Source organism: Nicotiana tomentosiformis, chromosome 2 (genome assembly GCF_000390325.3).
Source record: "Nicotiana tomentosiformis chromosome 2, ASM39032v3, whole genome shotgun sequence".
NCBI classification, from domain to species: Eukaryota; Viridiplantae; Streptophyta; class Magnoliopsida; order Solanales; family Solanaceae; genus Nicotiana; species Nicotiana tomentosiformis.
This window is the reverse complement of record NC_090813.1, coordinates 75097259-75114202: the sequence shown is the minus strand read 5'-3', so window position 1 is coordinate 75114202 and position 16944 is coordinate 75097259. Positions and strand designations below refer to the sequence as shown.

The following is a 16944-nucleotide window of genomic DNA, read 5'->3' as shown; positions in this document are numbered from 1 at the left end:
CAGAAATTTCTTAGAAATCATTAAGCTTTCAAGCTTTTAATTTTTCATCAAAATTCCATAACTCGGGCTAGGGACCTCGGAATTCGATTCCGGACATACGCCCAAGTCCCAAATCATGATATGGACCTACCGAAATTTTCAAAACACTGATCCAGATCTGTTTGCTCAAAATGTTGACCAAAGTCAACTTAGTTGAGTTTTAAAGCTCTATTTTCCATTTTAATCCATTTTTCACATAAAAACTTTCCGAAAAATGTACGGACTGCGCACGCAAGTTGAGGAATGATAAATGGTACTTTTTGAGGTCTTAGAACACATAATTACTTATTAAATTTAAAGATGATATTTTTGGGTCATCACATTCTCCACCTCTAAAACAAACGTTCGTCCTCGAACGGAGTTAGAAAAAGTACCTGAGCTGGAGAAAAGGTGTGGATATTTACTCCGCATGTCCGACTCGGACTCCCAGGGAGATGCCTCTACCGGCTGACCTCTCCATTGCACTTGAACTGAAGGATAACTCTTAGACCTCAACTGTCGGACCTGCCGTGCTAGAATAGCCAACGGCTCCTCCTCGTAAGTCAAATCTTTGTCCAATTGAACTGAGCTGAAATCTAACTCATGGGACAGATCACCATGATATTTCCGGAGCATAGACACATGGAACACCGGATGAACCGCTGATAAACTAGGTGGTAATGCAAGCTTGTAGGCTACTTCACCCACCCTTTCAAGAATTTCAATGGGTCCGATATACCTAGGGCTCAACTTGCCCTTCTTTCCGAACCTCATTACACCTTTCATAAGTGAAACCCAGAGCAATATTCGTTCTCCAACCATGAATGCAATATCACAAACTTTACGGTCGGCATAACTCTTTTGCCTAGACTGAGCTGTGCAAAGTCGATCCTGAATAATCTTGACCTTATCCAAGGCATCCTATACCAAATCGGTACCCAACAACCGAGCCTCTCCCGGTTCAAACCAACCAACTGGCGATCGGCATCGCCTTCCGTATAATTACTCATATGGAGCCATCTAAATACTCGACTGGTAGCTATTATTATAAGCAAACTCCGCAAGTGGTAAGAAATGATCCCAAGAACCTCCAAAGTCTATAACACAAGCGCAGAGTATATCTTCCAATATATGAATAATGCGCTCTGACTGTTCGTCTGTCTGTGGATGAAATGGTGTACTCAACTCCACCCGCGTGCCTAACTCGGGCTATACAACCCTCCAGAAATGTGAGGTAAACTGCGTACCTCGATCTGAAATAATAGACACGGGCACACCATGAAGGCGGACAATCTCACGAATGTAAATTTTAGCTAACCTCTCTGAAGAATAGGTAACTGCCACTGGAATGAAATGGGCTGACTTGGTCAACCCGTCCACAATGACCCAAACTGCGTCAAATTTTCTCTGTGTCCGTGGGAGCCCAACAACAAAAATCTATAGTGATACGCTCCCACTTCCACTGAGGAATTTCTAACTTCTGAAGCAAACCACCAGGTCTCTGATGCTCGTACTTAACTTGCTGACAATTCAGACACCGAGATATATGTGCAACTATATCCTTTTTCATTTTCCTCCACCAATAATGTTGCCGCAAATCTTGATATATTTTAGTGGTACCTGGATGAATAGAATACCTGGAACTGTGTGCCTCTTCAAGAATTAATTCACGAAGCCCATCCACATTAGGCACACAAATACGGCCCTGCATTTGCAGAACTCCATCTTCCCCCACAACAATCTGTTTGGCATCACCGTGCCGCACCGTGTCCTTAAGGACAATTAAATAAGGATCATCATACTGCCTCTCTCTGATGCGCTCATATAAAGAAGACCGAGCGACTGTACAAGCTAGAACCCGACTGGGTTCTGAAACATCTAACCTCACAAACTGATTAGCCAAAATCTGAACATCTGCAGCTAATAGCCTCTCACCAATCGGATTATACGCAAGACTGCCCATACTCACAGCCTTTCTACTCAAAGCATCGGCCACTACATTGGCCTTTCCGGGGTGATACAAAATGGTGATATCATAGTCTTTTAACAACTCCAACCATCTTCTCTACCTCAAATTAAGATCTTTTTGTTTGAACAGATACTGAAGGCTACGATGATCAGTAAATACCTCACACGAGACACCGTAGAGGTAATGCCTCCAAATCTTCAGCGCATGAACAATTGCTACCAATTCTAATTCATGAACAGAATAATTCTTCTCATGAACTTTCAACTGCTGCGATGCATATGCAATTACCTTGCCATCTTGCATTAATACTGCACCAAGCCCAATATGAGATGCGTCACAATAGACCGTATACGATCTTGAGCCTGTGAGTAATATCAATACTGGCGCCGTAGTCAAAGCGGTCTTGAGCTTCTGAAAGCTCAACTCACACTCGCCTGACCATCTGAATGGAACACCCTTCTGGGTTAGTCTGGTCAATGTGCTTGCTATAGATGAAAACCCTTCCACGAACCGACGATAATAACCTGCCAGACCCAGGAAACTCCGGATCTCTGTAACCGAAGTAGGTCTAGGCCAATTATGAACAGCCTCAATCTTCTTAGGATCCACCTTTATGCCTTCTGCCGATACAACATGTCCCCAAAAGGCAACTGAGTCTAACCAAAACTCACATTTTGAAAATTTGGCATATAACTGATTATTCTTCAAGGTGTGAAGCACACTTCGAAGATGTTGCTCATGCTCCTCTCGACTGCTGGAGTAAATCAAGATATCATCAATGAATACAACCACAAGAATCCAAATAAGGCTTGAACACCCGATTCATCAAATCCATAAATGTTGCTGGAGCATTTGTCAACCCAAATGACATAACTAGGAACTCGTAATGCCCATACTGAGTCTGAAAAGCTGTCTTAGAGACATCAGATGCCCTAATCTTCAATTGATGGTAACCAGATCTCAAATCAATTTTTTGAAAATACCTTGGCACCCTGAAGCTGATCAAATAAGTCATCAATTCTTGGCAGCGGATATTTGTTTTTGATAGTGGCCTTGTTCAACTGCCGATAGTCTATACACATCCGCATCGAGCCATCTTTCTTCTTTACAACTAATACTGGTGCACCCCAGGGCAAGACATTGGGTCTAATGAATCCCTGATCAAGCAAGTCTTGTAACTGCTCTTTCAATTCTTTCAAATCTGGCGGGGCCATACTGTATGGTGGAATAGAAATGGGCTGAGTGCCCGGAGCCAAATCAATACAGAAGTCAATATCTCTGTCGGGTGGCATCCCCGACAGATCTGTAGGAAATACTTCTGAAAATTCACGAACAACTGGTACTGAGTCCATAGAAGGGACATCCACACTGGGATCGCGAATATAAGCCAAATAGGCTAGACATCCTTTCTCTACCATATGCTGAGCTTTCATATAAGAAATAACCCTACTGGCAGAATGACCATCCTTTCCACTCTAATCGAGGTAACCCCGGCATAGCTAGGGTCACTGTCTTGGCATAACAGTCCAATATAGCATGATAAGGAGACAGCCAATCCATACCCAAGATGACATCAAAATCTACCATATCAAGAAGTAGAAGATCTACACTAGTTTCAAGATTACCAATAGTAACCACACACGAACGGTGGACATGATCTACTACCACAGAGTCTCCCACCGGTGTAGATATACACACAGAAGCACTCAGAGAATCACAAGGCACAACCAAATATGAAGCAAAATAGGAGGACACATAGGAATAAGTAGATCCTGGATCAAATAGAACTGAAGCATCTCTATGGAAAACTGGAATAATACCTGTGATCACAACATCAGATGACTCGGCCTCAGGCCTAGCTGGAAAAGCATAAAATCGGGGCTGGGCCCCACCACTCTAAACTGCGTCTCTGGGACGGCCTCTAACTGGCTGGCATCCACCTCTAACGGTCTGACCTCCACCTCTAATGGCCTGACCTCCACCTCTAATGGCCTGACCTCCACCTCTAACTGCCTGGCCCCTACCTCTAGCTGACTGAGTAGGAAGTGAAGCAACCGGTGCCGGTATGATGGCACGAGAATCTTGCCGAGATCTGTTACTCGCCAATTTAGGGCAATACCTCCTGATGTGACCAATGTTCCCACACTCATAACACCCATCCTGATGCTGTGGCTGCTGAAGTTGAAGCTGACCCAGATGGGTCGGATAACCACTGTAGTAACTCTGGAGTGGTGGTGCACTTATAGGAGCTGAATGTGCACTGAATACTGGCTGCCCAGAGTAAGGCATAATAGGACCGTCACTCCCTGAAGCACCGAGAGATACATGAAGTGCTGGATGAAACGGTCTAGGAGGATGACCCCTACCAAAATTACCCCGGCCTCCAGACGAGACACCACTGTAACCACCGAACTGACGAGGACTCTTATCGGACCTCTGCCCTTTTTCCTGTGCAAGAACCATCTCGATCCTCCTTGCGACATTAGCAGTCGCCTGAAAAGAAATCTCACTTTCAGTCTCCTTGGCCATCTGAAGTTTGATAGGGTGAGTGAGTCCCTCAATGAAACTCCTCACTCTCTCTCCCTCCGTGGGTAGTAAAAGGAGAGCATGACGGGCCAAATCCACAAAACGGGACTCATACTGAGTAACAGTCATATTGCCCTGCTGTAGACGCTCGAATTGCTTGTGGAATTCCTCTCTCAGTGTGATAGGGAGGAACTTCTCCAGATATAGCTGAGAGAACTGCTCCCAGGTAAGTGCAGGTGATCCGACTGGTCGGGTCAATGTGTAATCTCTCCACCACCTCTTAGCGGAACCCGTCATCTGGAATACAGCAAAATCAACCCTATTTGTCTCAACTATACCCATGTTCCGCTGCATCTCATGGCAGCATTCAAGATAAACCTATTGGTCCTCAGAAGGTGTACCACTGAAGTGAACTGGAAAGAGCTTAGTGAACTTATCTAGTCTCAATAAGGCCTCAAAAGACATGGCAGGCCTATCACCGGTCTGTGCCGCAACAACTGGCTGAACTACCCCAACTGGCGGGGCCGCTGGAGCCTGATTCTGGGGAGCCATCTGCTCCAGAGCGGGAGTAGTGGGAGTTTGTGCTCCTCCCTCAGCCTGTGAGACGCTTGGTTCCACTGGAAATGTACCATTCTAGGCCACACCCTCCATAAGACTCACCAATCGGACTAGAGCGTCCTGAAGCACTGGAGTGGCTATGAATCCTTCCGGGACCTGAACTGGTCCAACTGGTACATTCTGAACTGGGACCTCCTCCTGAAGGTCTATCTGAGGTTCTTCAACAGGTGCAGTTGCTCGAGCTCTGGATTGAGCTCTACCTCGGCCTCTAGCACGACCTCGACCTCGACCTCTACCCCTGGCCATAGTTGCCACCGGGGGTTCTGGTCCCTGTCCATCAGTAGAAGTATTACGCGTTCTCACCATCTCAAGAGAATAAGAGTAGAATGGTTCAATCATCGATGATAGAATAAAATCGCAGGACAAAATAAGAAAGAAGTGATATTGTTCCTAAACTTCATAGCCTCCGAGAGATAAGTACAGATGTCTCCGTACCGATCCTTCAGACTCTACTAAGCTTGCTTGTGACTCGTGAGACCTATGTAACCTAGTGCTCTGATAACAACTGTCACGACCCGAAATTCCCACCTCCGGACCGTGATGTCGCCTAACATTTCACTTGCTAGGCAAGCCAACGTTAGAATAACATTATCCATTTTTAAAATAATTTTTAAATTTATTAATAACAAGGAAGCAAATGCGGAAGCAATTTTGAAATAATCCATAAAAATAACGGTGTCTAAATACCATCCCAGAATTGGTGTCACAAGTGCACGAGCTTCTAGAATAAATATAAATAAAGGTCTGAATAAAATAAAGCTGTCTGGAAATAAACACACAGCTAAAGTACAATAGACAGGGACTTCAGAACTGCGAACGCCATGCAGTTATACCTCAAGTCTCCTCTGATAGCTGAAATCCGAGCAAGTCTATGGTACGCCGCTGGGACCAACTCCAAAATCTGCACAAGAAGTGCAGAGTGTAGTATCAGTACAACCGACCCCATGTACTGGTAAGTGCTGAGCCTAACCTCGACGAAGTAGTGACGAGGCTAAGGCGGTTCACTTACATTAACTTGTACACAATATTAGTAACAACAACAATAATAAGAATAAATCAGGTATTTCATTTATAATAATTGAAGGCAACTCAGCAGTCATAACCAATTATCATTTCCATTATTTCTGTTGCAGCGTGCAACCCGCTCTCACAATATATCCACATTCAGTTCTTTTCCGGCGTGCAACCCGATCCTCCAATATTGACTTTTAATAAGTCTGTTGCGGCTTGCAATCCGATCCTCCAATGTTGACTTTTAATATGTCTGTTGCGGCGTGCAACCCGATCCTCCAATATAGACTTTTAATAAGTCTGTTACAGCGTGCAACCCGATCCTCCAATATATTCATTATAATCAATCATGTTGCGGCGTGCAACCTGCTCCTCCAATATTTTCATTTACCAATTCTTATAGAAAAATTTTTCTCAATAAATGTAACAATTAATATAAAATTACAAGACAACAAGCATACAATAATTATGGTTTAATTATGAAGCAAACAATGACAAATAGCAAATTATTATGGAAATCAGGGAGCAAATAGGCAGTTTAATATTTATTATGCTAAATATCAAATAACAATTAAGGCACATAATTCAAATAGCATGTAACAATTAATGCAGGAATTCAAGAATTTATATTTGCAAAGAATAAGAGAGAAACAATTATTATAATAATTAATTTATGATTAAAAATAATTTATGATTTTTTAAGTAAGCAGGCAAATAATTAATTTGACGATGTATAGACACTCGTCACCTCGCCTATACGTCGTTTACATGCAATTCACATAACAAATAATTTAAGGGTTCTATTCCCTCAAGTCAAGGTTAACCCCGACACTTACCTCGCTTTGTAAATTCGAATCAATTATTCAACCACAGCTTTTCCTTTTAAATTTGCCTCCAAAAGCTTCAAATCTATTCACAAACAATTCAATATATTCAATACTAATCATAGGAATTAATTCCATATGAATTTACAAATTTTTCGGATAAAAATCCAAAATTTATTAAAATATTCGGCAGTGGGACCCATGTCTCAAATCCCAAAAAACTCACGAAATCCGAACACCCATTCCGATATGAGTTCAACCATACCAAATTTGTCCAATTCCGATATCAAATGGACCTTCAAATCTTAATTTTTCATTTTTGAAAGATTTTATAAAAATCTGGTTTTTCTTCCATAAATTCACGGATTCATGATATAAATGAGTACGAAATCATAAAATATAATCAATATAGGATAAGGAACACTTACCCCAATGTTTTCTCGTAAATATCGCCCAAAAATCGCCTTACCCGAGCTCAAAAATGGGAAAGAATTGAAAATGGGTCGAAACCCCATTTCCAGAACTTAAGTTGTGTTTTTGGGATTTTTACCCTTCGTGAACGCGGTCAGTGCCTCGCGTTCGCGAAGCACAATTATGTGCTGTCAAATTTTACTCTTCGCGAACGTGAGGGCTACCTCGCGAACGTGAGGGATACCTCGCGAACGTGAGGGATACCTCGCGAACGCGATGCATGCCTGGCTTGGCCTTCGCGAACGCGAGATATCCTATGCGAACGCAAAGGCTAATTTTTCCTGGCCGGTCTCTTTCCCTTCGCGAACGCGAGGCTTCTATCGCGAAGGCGAAGCTTTGAACCTCAAGCCTTCGCGAACGCGGTCACTATGTCGCGAACACGAAGCACAAAATATGCCAGCCTAATTTGCTCTTCGCGATCGCGAGAGTACCTTCGCGAACGCGAAGAAGAACACATCAGAAGCTTGAAGTCTGCAGAAAATCAGATTTCCTAAGTCTGAAATCATCCCGTAGCCTATCCGAAACTCACCCGAGCCCTCGGGGCTCCAAACCAAACATGCACACAAGTTCTAAAATATAATACGAACTTGCCCGCGTGATCGAATCGCCAAAATAACACCTAGAACTATGAATCGGACAGCAAATCAAAGGAGATTTTCAAAAAAAATTTAAAACTTATATTTTTACAACCGGACGTCCGAATCACGTCAAATCAACTCCGATTCTCATCAAATTCGGCAGACAAGTCATAAATATTATAGTGGACCTATACCAGACTCCGGAACCAAAATACGGATCCGAGGTCAATAAATTCAACATTAGTAATTTCTTAGAAATCATTAAGCTTTCAAGCTTTTAATTTTTTATTAAAATTCCATAACTCGGGCTAGGGACCTCGGAATTCGATTCTGGACATATGCCCAAGTCCCAAATTACGATACGGATCTACCGGAATTTTTAAAATACTGATCCGGGTCCGCTTGTTCAAAATATTGACCAAAGTCAACTTAGTTGAGTTTTAAAGCTCTATTTTCCATTTTAATCCATTTTTCACATAAAAACTTTTCGGAAAAATGTACTGACTGTGCACGCAAGTCGAAGAATGATAAATGATACTTTTCGAGGTTTTAGAACACAAAATTACTTATTAAATTTAAAGATGATATTTTTGGGTCATCACTATTTGATTCCTATTATTTTTGTATACTATATTGCACAGGTTATTAGACTAGTGAGTGTCTCGATTGTACCTCGTCACTACTCCACTGAGGTTAGTCTTGATACTTACTGGGTGCCGACCGTGGTGTACTCATACTACACTTCTGTATATTCTTGTGCAGAGTCACGTATTGGAGCTATCAGACTCAGACAGAGTTAAAGTGTGATCGCAAGGATTCAAGGTAGAGCTGCTTGGTTGTCGTAGTCCCTTGAAGTCTTTTCATTTTATTGTATTGTTAATTATTAATCAAACAATATTGAGTATTCAATCCTTGAGATCATTTCATGTATTCAATTAGAATTCGTGACTCAGTATTACCAGTCTTGGGAGGTTGTTATATTTGTAATTATTTCCGCTGTTGGTTTATATATATAAAAAAAATGGCTTGAATTGTTATTATAATCGGCTTACCTAGTCTTAGAGACTAAGTGTCATCACGACACATGTGGAGGGATTTTGGGTCGTGACATGTTATATGTGTGCAACTACTGCATCCTTGTATATCAGGGACGGCTGGAAATATAAGTACAATTAGATGAACTTTAGGTGATTGTTGTAGATATTTACCCACTGAATCAAAGGGCATTCTAACGTAATGAACCGATCATCCAGGATTTGAGCTAATCGCCATGGTAAAGCACCCCTTGTGGTTTGTTTACTTCTACAAATGTATTTGGAGTTTGTTTATCAAAAGTTGTTTTAATAGTACTTTTGAGCAACTTTAACTATTAATTGATTGCTTGACCAATATTAACAAAGATTACTGAACCGATAATTGTAATAATTTCTTATAAGTTACAACACATATCTCTTGTCACTCTTATCCTGTAACAGACCAACTTCTTTCTATCCTTGTGCACAACTATCTTTTATTTCAGAAAACAAGCTTGGCGAGTAATGATCGTCTTACATTAAGTAAAGTACTACATTAAACTTTGGCTAGCAGTTCCTTCATTGTCTTTTCGGAGCTTTATCTAACATATCTAAACATGTCTTGTCATTATAAAAGCTATTCGATGACTAGTCAGAGTAAGTCCTACAGATCATATTAAGAAGTAACTTTGTCATATCGCACATGACCTGTTTGGCTCAAAGAAGCATGGTGATTCTGTATCCATTCATGTAATGGATATGTTTATAGGATTTTATCCTGTGAGTTCTAGTTTAGTACTTTTCATTTGCACAAAGTAAAAAATGGATTTTTTTTTTGTTTTTGCAACTTTTGCTAGTTCTAGGTTTTTGATGTTGTATGCCCCGCTCTTCAGTTTTGCTTTATATAGTTGAATTTAATAACAAGAAAGCATGCATGTATTTAATTACAAGCAACTAAACTTTTATGATTCTTATTTTATTGGTTAACAATTTTCTTCGTTTGTACCTTACATTTAATTTAATTATAATGTCAAGGTGTTGTAAATCCATCGAGGGATAAATCCTCTACCAGTGCAAAGGTTTTAGCATTGATGGGCTGTTTTTATAGCATTGAGGAGTAAGTTATGCTTCTTACCTCATTTCTTGGCTAGGTATTTTTTTCAGAGAAACTTAATATTTATATAACATGCTTCTTATTATTGAATATCAGTTGGATTGAAGCAAAGAAGTGGTAGCCTTGAGAACAATAAACATGGTTGGCTCAATGACAACTGCTATATGGCTCAGGTAGGTATAAACTTGAGATACAACTTTAAACTCACAGCTTACCTAAATTGATGGTTTTAGTTATAAATTGATTGCTTATGTATTTTCTTATTCCTAGGACTATTGTTTACAGAAATATCCGTACAATAATATACAGAAATAGTAAGGGTCCTTGGCATTCTTATTGTAAGAGTGATTCTTTACTTGATATAGATACTAGTGGAATTCATGCCTTAAAATTTTTGATTAAGTACCTCAAGAAATGAGATGAAGTAAGCTGATAGTACATAAATTCTATTTTTCGGTTCAAGTTTTGGCACTTTCTTGTTGCTTCTTTTGCTTGAAATTAGCTCCAGAAGATTATGGGCGCTGGCTTGGTTTATTTAACTAATTATTAGTTTATATTTTATAGTTCATTTCCTCTACTTCAGTTTCCAGTGTTGTTATTAGCTTTCAGCTGGTCCAAGTTTAACTTCTGCGAATCATTGGGCTGGATTGCAACTCATACTTTGTCTGTTTAATACTAGAAAGCTTATAGAGGATGCGTATACTTTAATAGTTATGTAGGTGATTTTTTCATGAATATATGGCTAGATTTTATGCTGCCAAGTAGAAATATTTTGGAGGTAAGTTTTATGATGATATACGAGGAAATAACTTTATACTTTAATTCTTTTTCATGTGAGAATATCCAGTAACTTCTGTTCAATGCTATTAAACCAAGTGACAGATTTATTTGTAAGAAGATTTGTAGCTTTCTTTTATTTATGTAACTAGATTTGTCCTTTTATCCTGTCAAAATGCTAGTTGTTTATAAGTTTTTCATCAAATACTTTTGTTTCATTGTTTCAGCATAGTGACATGGAGATCGAGTGTGTTTCACCCATGGATGTAAGAGTATCATTAAGTGACAGGAATACAAATCACCAAGCAAGTACTTTCCACTTTTGTATATTTATTTGTTGAGGAACTACTCTAGTCTCTAGATTGTCTAGTGTTTAAGTTATCATATATGTGTTTGTATAATTTGGTTTGTAATGTTTGTTAGTATAGATATTTCTAATGGAATTTGAGTTACTAATTTAGTAAACAATTATTTATTGAATATTTGAATTAAAATTTTTAAATAGGTATTGTGGCAGTTTATAACTGCCACTGTTTAATTTTTTTTAAAGATTGAGATCAAATTGTGGGGGTTATAAATGCCCATAAATTAATTTTTTAAACGTTAAAATCATATTATGGGGGTTAAAAATTGCCGCTAATTTCTTTTTAAAACTGCCACAAATTAATATTTATTTTGTGGCGGTCGTCGAGGAGGTTTTAAAAAAGTGCTGCAAAAATGCTTGTCGCGAATATAAATGTGACGTTTTTTCAAACCGCCACAATTCATTTTGTGGGGGTTGAAAGCTGCCACTAATCGACCAAGAAAACCCCATAAAATGAGCTTTTTTTTGTAGTGATAGTTGCATATGTGGAATCTATATATGCAAGGTCACATTCGCATACATGGAACCTACATTTGCAAATCTAACTCATGAAGTCAAGAATGAAAGAAAAAGAGCTATAGATGCATATGTGTAATCTATATACGCAAAGGTCACATTTGCATACATGGAACCTACATTTGCAAGTTTAACTCATGAAGTCAAGAATGGAAGCAAAAGAGTCATAGATGCATATGTGGAATCTATATTTGCAAAGGTCACATTCGCATACATGGAACCTACATTTGCAAGACTAACTCATGAAGTCTAAGAGTGAAGCACAAGTGTCATAGTTGCATATATGGAATCTACGTACACAAAGGTCACTTCGCATACATGAATTTCACATTCGCAAAAGTGGAACATGACAAAAGCTACTCATATTTTTCTATAAATAGCAAGCTCTCTTTGTATAAGGATATCCGATCTTTTGTAAGACAAGAACTAGTCTTGGTCTTCTTTCTGTGAAGTAAAAATATTTTCTTAGTCTTTTAAATATTTTGAGTTTTCTAAATATCTTTTTTTAGCTTTTCTTACTCCATAATGGAGTAATCTCTTTTCGTTTGGTAGTTGATGAAGCTTGATATATTTTATAATACTATCTCAGTTTTTATATATTCTTGGTTTGAAACTTTTTATTTACATTTCATACTGTGCTGAAATGATGGTTTTTAATTACTCTATTATCATGTCTATATATTTTATCTCTAAGTTATTCATATATTAATTTTATAATTCTCGCGGAGCAAAATTAATATAAAATAACTGATGAATAAAATAGTAGAGTGAAAGTAATTTTTCAGTAAACTATTATTTCAAGTTAGCAATCTTACTTGCCTCTAATTCTCACGGAGAAATTGTTGTAGGCAAGATTATTGATCCTTAGTAAAAATATTCTCACGAAATTTTTACTTTCTTTTAGCACAATTCAAACAAGAAAAATATTTCGATTTAAATGTCACTAGTCTTAAGTTGATTAATTAACATAATTCTCACAGAGTGTTATTAATTGGTTATTTCTTAGTGAGCAAAATATAATTATATTAGAAATAAGCAATTATTCTTTAAAAAAATAAATGTAGAAGTTGAGATTTTATTGTAGTAATATTATCAAGTGAATTCAATGATTCCCAACTTTTAAAAAGTATAAATCTTTCAAAAATTATTTGTTTTATTTAAGTAATTAATAAGTTTTAAACCTCACTCACTTTTTATCAATTTGATTCTCTCAAATAGTAGTTAAAATATTATAAGTCTATAGCATAAATTATTCAGTCTCTGTGGAACAATATTTTAAACTATACTAAAGTTTGACAGAGTACGAGCATGAAATTCCACTACACAAGCATTGTCACCGAGCTTTGCACAACACCGTTCCTTTTGGACACCTTTTAACTTACTAGGCGTTGGATTTTGATGGGGCAAATGGGTCCAAAGTGACCAATAGCCTGTTTGGCCTTTGTTTTTGGCCAAAACTTTTTTTTTTGGGTCAAAAGTGCTTTTGGCCAAAAATTAAGGTGTTTGGTCAAACTTTTAGAATAAAAAAAAAGTATTTTTGAGGAGAAACAGAAACAGTTTTTGAGAAGCAGAAAAAAGTAGCTTCTTTCAAAAAGTACTTTTCTCAGAAGCACTTTTGAGAAAAATACATTTAAAAGTAGTTTTCAAAAACTTGACCAAACACTAATTACTGCTCAAAAGTGATTTTCAAATTAATTAGTTAAACATAAATTGTTTCTCACCAAAATAACTTTTTTTAAAAGTACTTTTGAGAAAAACACTTCTCAAAATAAGCTGATTTTAGAAGCTTGGTCAGACATGCTATAAATCAAGTGTCAATTTTTGAAAAGATACCCCATGCCATTTGATTTAATTCATTGGGAAAAAAACTGTACGATTTGCATGATTACCTCTTGAATTTTACTCAAATGCTTCAATCACATTAATCATAGTCTCACGGATGCATGATTAAAGATCTCTTTAAGTTATATATTGACATTTAAAAATTTTAAAAGTTCAATTCACTATAAAGAAAAAATTACGCATGTGATATTAACTTTCAAGAGATTTATTTTCAGCTCCTTCCTGAAAACGACATTCGAGTAATTCTATTGTGAGATTAAAGTAGAAATTTCAAGAAACATTTAATTGTAGTATTACAAGGTCTTTTTCATGGAGGGGGGAGGGGGGCTTTAGTATGTAACTTCTTAGAGCATCTCCAACGCTTGCTTCTGCATTTTTCCAAAATGCAGTTAGTTTTGCCAAAATGTGGCTCCAATGCTCCCCATTTTTGGCTGCAAAATGGGGGATGAATAGTGTTACTTCAAATTTGGAGTGACACTATTCATCTCCTCCATTATTATTCATCCTTACTTTTTTTTATTTAACTTTTTAAATTTATTTCTTTATATATACCTAAATATGTTTATGTAATATCTTTATAATATTAATTTTACATCTTAACTTTGGCGTATAATTTTGATAAATTAATTTTCGTGCATTTATTATTTTTATGTAAAATTATAAGTTAATTTTATTATAAGTTATAATTATACAAAAAATATATAATCATCTCAAAAAATGAATGGTGCAAATATAAAATATTGGATGTTGCTAAAATTGAAAGGTGCGAATATAAAATATTAGATGTTGCTAAAATTGAAAAGTGAAAATTGAAAATACATTAAATGAAAATACAACATTTGTTTTCTGATCTTGTTGCAGGTATTGCTACTCTTGCCCATTATGTTGTTCAAGGAAAAGAATATGATATGGATTATTATTTAACTGACGGTATATATCCAAAATGATCAACCCTTGTGCAAATTATTCGTGACCCACATTCGCCACAGAAGAAATATTTCGCGATGAAATAAGAATCACGTCGAAAAAATGTTGAACGTGCATTCGGAGTTTTGCAAGCTCGTTGTGCAATTGTTGCAAGACCATCACGTTTTTTGAGAAAAGAAGTGCTACATAATATAATAGCTACATGTATTATACTACACAACATGATAATCGAGGATGCGCGTGATCTTAATGCACCAATTCAAGATGATTGAAAATATCCACCTCCAACGATAGAAATGGTAGTAGATGAAAATCACCGATTTGAATAATTTTTTAGCTCGACACAAAAGAATTAAGGACAAAGATGCTCATTTTTGTATTTCGTAATGCATTAATAGATCATTTATGAGAGCATACTATAGGTGAAAGTTGAATATTTATGTAATATTTAATCTGAATTTTACCATAATATAATATGTATTTAATTATCTTGTATCTCAATGATTTCACTTTTATTTGAATTATCCGTCAATATATATAGTCTATAATATTTGCTTACAAATTATATTATTAAAAATTTATGGTATAAAATAATTTTATATATTGAATGGTTATATAAGAAAGGAATATAAATTATATGTGATGAATATATAAAAAAAAAAAGAAAAAAGAAAGAATTTCTTTAATAGAAATAAGCAAATAAAATTTAAATAAAAGATAATAATATAATATTGAAGAGAGAGAAGAATATAAAATGGATTTTTATTTTTTGAGTAAAAAATGAAGTAATGGTTGGAGTAATGGTTTGAGTAACTTTATTGGAGTATAAAATGGAGGCAAGTGTTGGAGATGAACTTATTGAAAACAACTATCCAAAGAAAATGCCAAAAAGAACAAAGAAATAAAAAAGAGAAAGATTATTTGGAATGGGATATTATTTAAATATCATACAAGTATAAATGATATTTAAGCAATAGACAAATGCATTCATGTCCTTATCCTTACTTGATTGCATGGTTCGTGGGATAGTGATATTGAAGGAGAAAATAAGATAATGTTTTTAATGTTTGCCTATTGATTTGGACATAAAAACCCCACAATATGCCCCTATCATGAAGCTTTATCTCTATGATCATATGACCCACCATTTATAATATCTTTTTCCTAGCTTTCATCTCCCAAAAATTAATTCATTCACGGTTTTCCTGTTACCTTCTCTTTTATGCTATTCCTACTTTTCTGGTTACTTAGCCAATTTGTATAGCTTATGTGTATTCATTTGGATTTTAAAAGAATTTTTAGTACGAAAGTGCTTTACACCTTAAGTGAATTTTTTTAAGGTGAATTCGAATTAGTCGGGTTTCAAAATGATATTAAGTACCAGATGGAAAACCCCCAAAAAAATATTAGTTAAGAAAAGAAGGAGGTGCATACAATTCAAAAGCACGTCACTTATCAAACTTGTATTTAAACATTATTTATTACTTTCAGTTGCTTTTTCTACGTACCACTAAGGAATATGATGTTTTTAATCAAAGCCCTATTAGCCAAAAAAAAAAAAAAAGGAATATGATGTGATGATTAAAATTTTTTCATTCATGACCAAAGGTCCGAGTTCGATTAATAGAAATGGAATTACTCGATATGGAGTATCTTCCCCTCCTTACTCGGTCTTCCTTACACAAATTTGAATTAATCGGTCATTGGTTTCTCATATCAAATGAATAAAGAACAAATTAAAGTTTGTTTTTTTTCCTCTAATGATTTCATTTTTTTAGGGTGGTTGATTTTTCAGGAATAATTAGGAAAAGACAACATAGAGATCACTTGACTTGATTATTGCGCTAATAGTATTGAAATTATCTTCTGAAGAAAACTGTTAAAAAAGGGCAGACATATTTGAATTATAAAGAAATGATATTCGGATAAAATGATACTATATATAATTCCCAAGAAAGTTAAAAAATGAATATTCTTAAGAGACTTTAGCACCACCACTAGATTAATATACATACGTTAGTTTTAAATTCCATTTTATATATGTATAACTTCTCAAACCTTCAAAAAAGAATTGTATACAAGTTTTAAAATAGCACCTTAAAGTGACAACTATCTCATTACCTCTTACCTAACTTCTAATCTATTATGCTAGATATTTTCCAAAAGAAAAGTTAAATTGAAGGAACAAAAGGAGATGTGTTTTTCCAGAGGTAACTATTAAATTGAAATATGGAAAGTGGCATTCATATCTTTGAAATGCCTCCAATGGTATCATCAAGGGATATGATGATATTCTTTCACTCATAATAAGAGATCTAGCCTAAGTAATGAAGTGAATTCTAAGTAAAATTTGGATGGGATACAACGTTTGTGGAG

The 16944-nt window shown here is 36.3% G+C and overlaps 1 long non-coding RNA gene across 2 annotated transcripts in view; it reads left to right on the top strand.

The window, feature by feature from the left end:
* The window catches only part of LOC108947168 (uncharacterized), a 43026-nt gene extending 32640 nt beyond the window's left edge, over nt 1-10386 (top strand). Inside the window, exons 2-3 of one of the 2 annotated variants that reach the window (XR_011413996.1) lie at nt 10064-10145; nt 10239-10386. This is a non-coding gene — a long non-coding RNA (uncharacterized lncRNA). Of the gene's footprint in view, nt 1-9132; nt 10146-10238 lie in introns of those variants that run through there. The other variant, XR_001971586.3, reaches the window with a different exon arrangement.
* Nucleotides 10387-16944: the final 6558 nt, after the last annotated feature.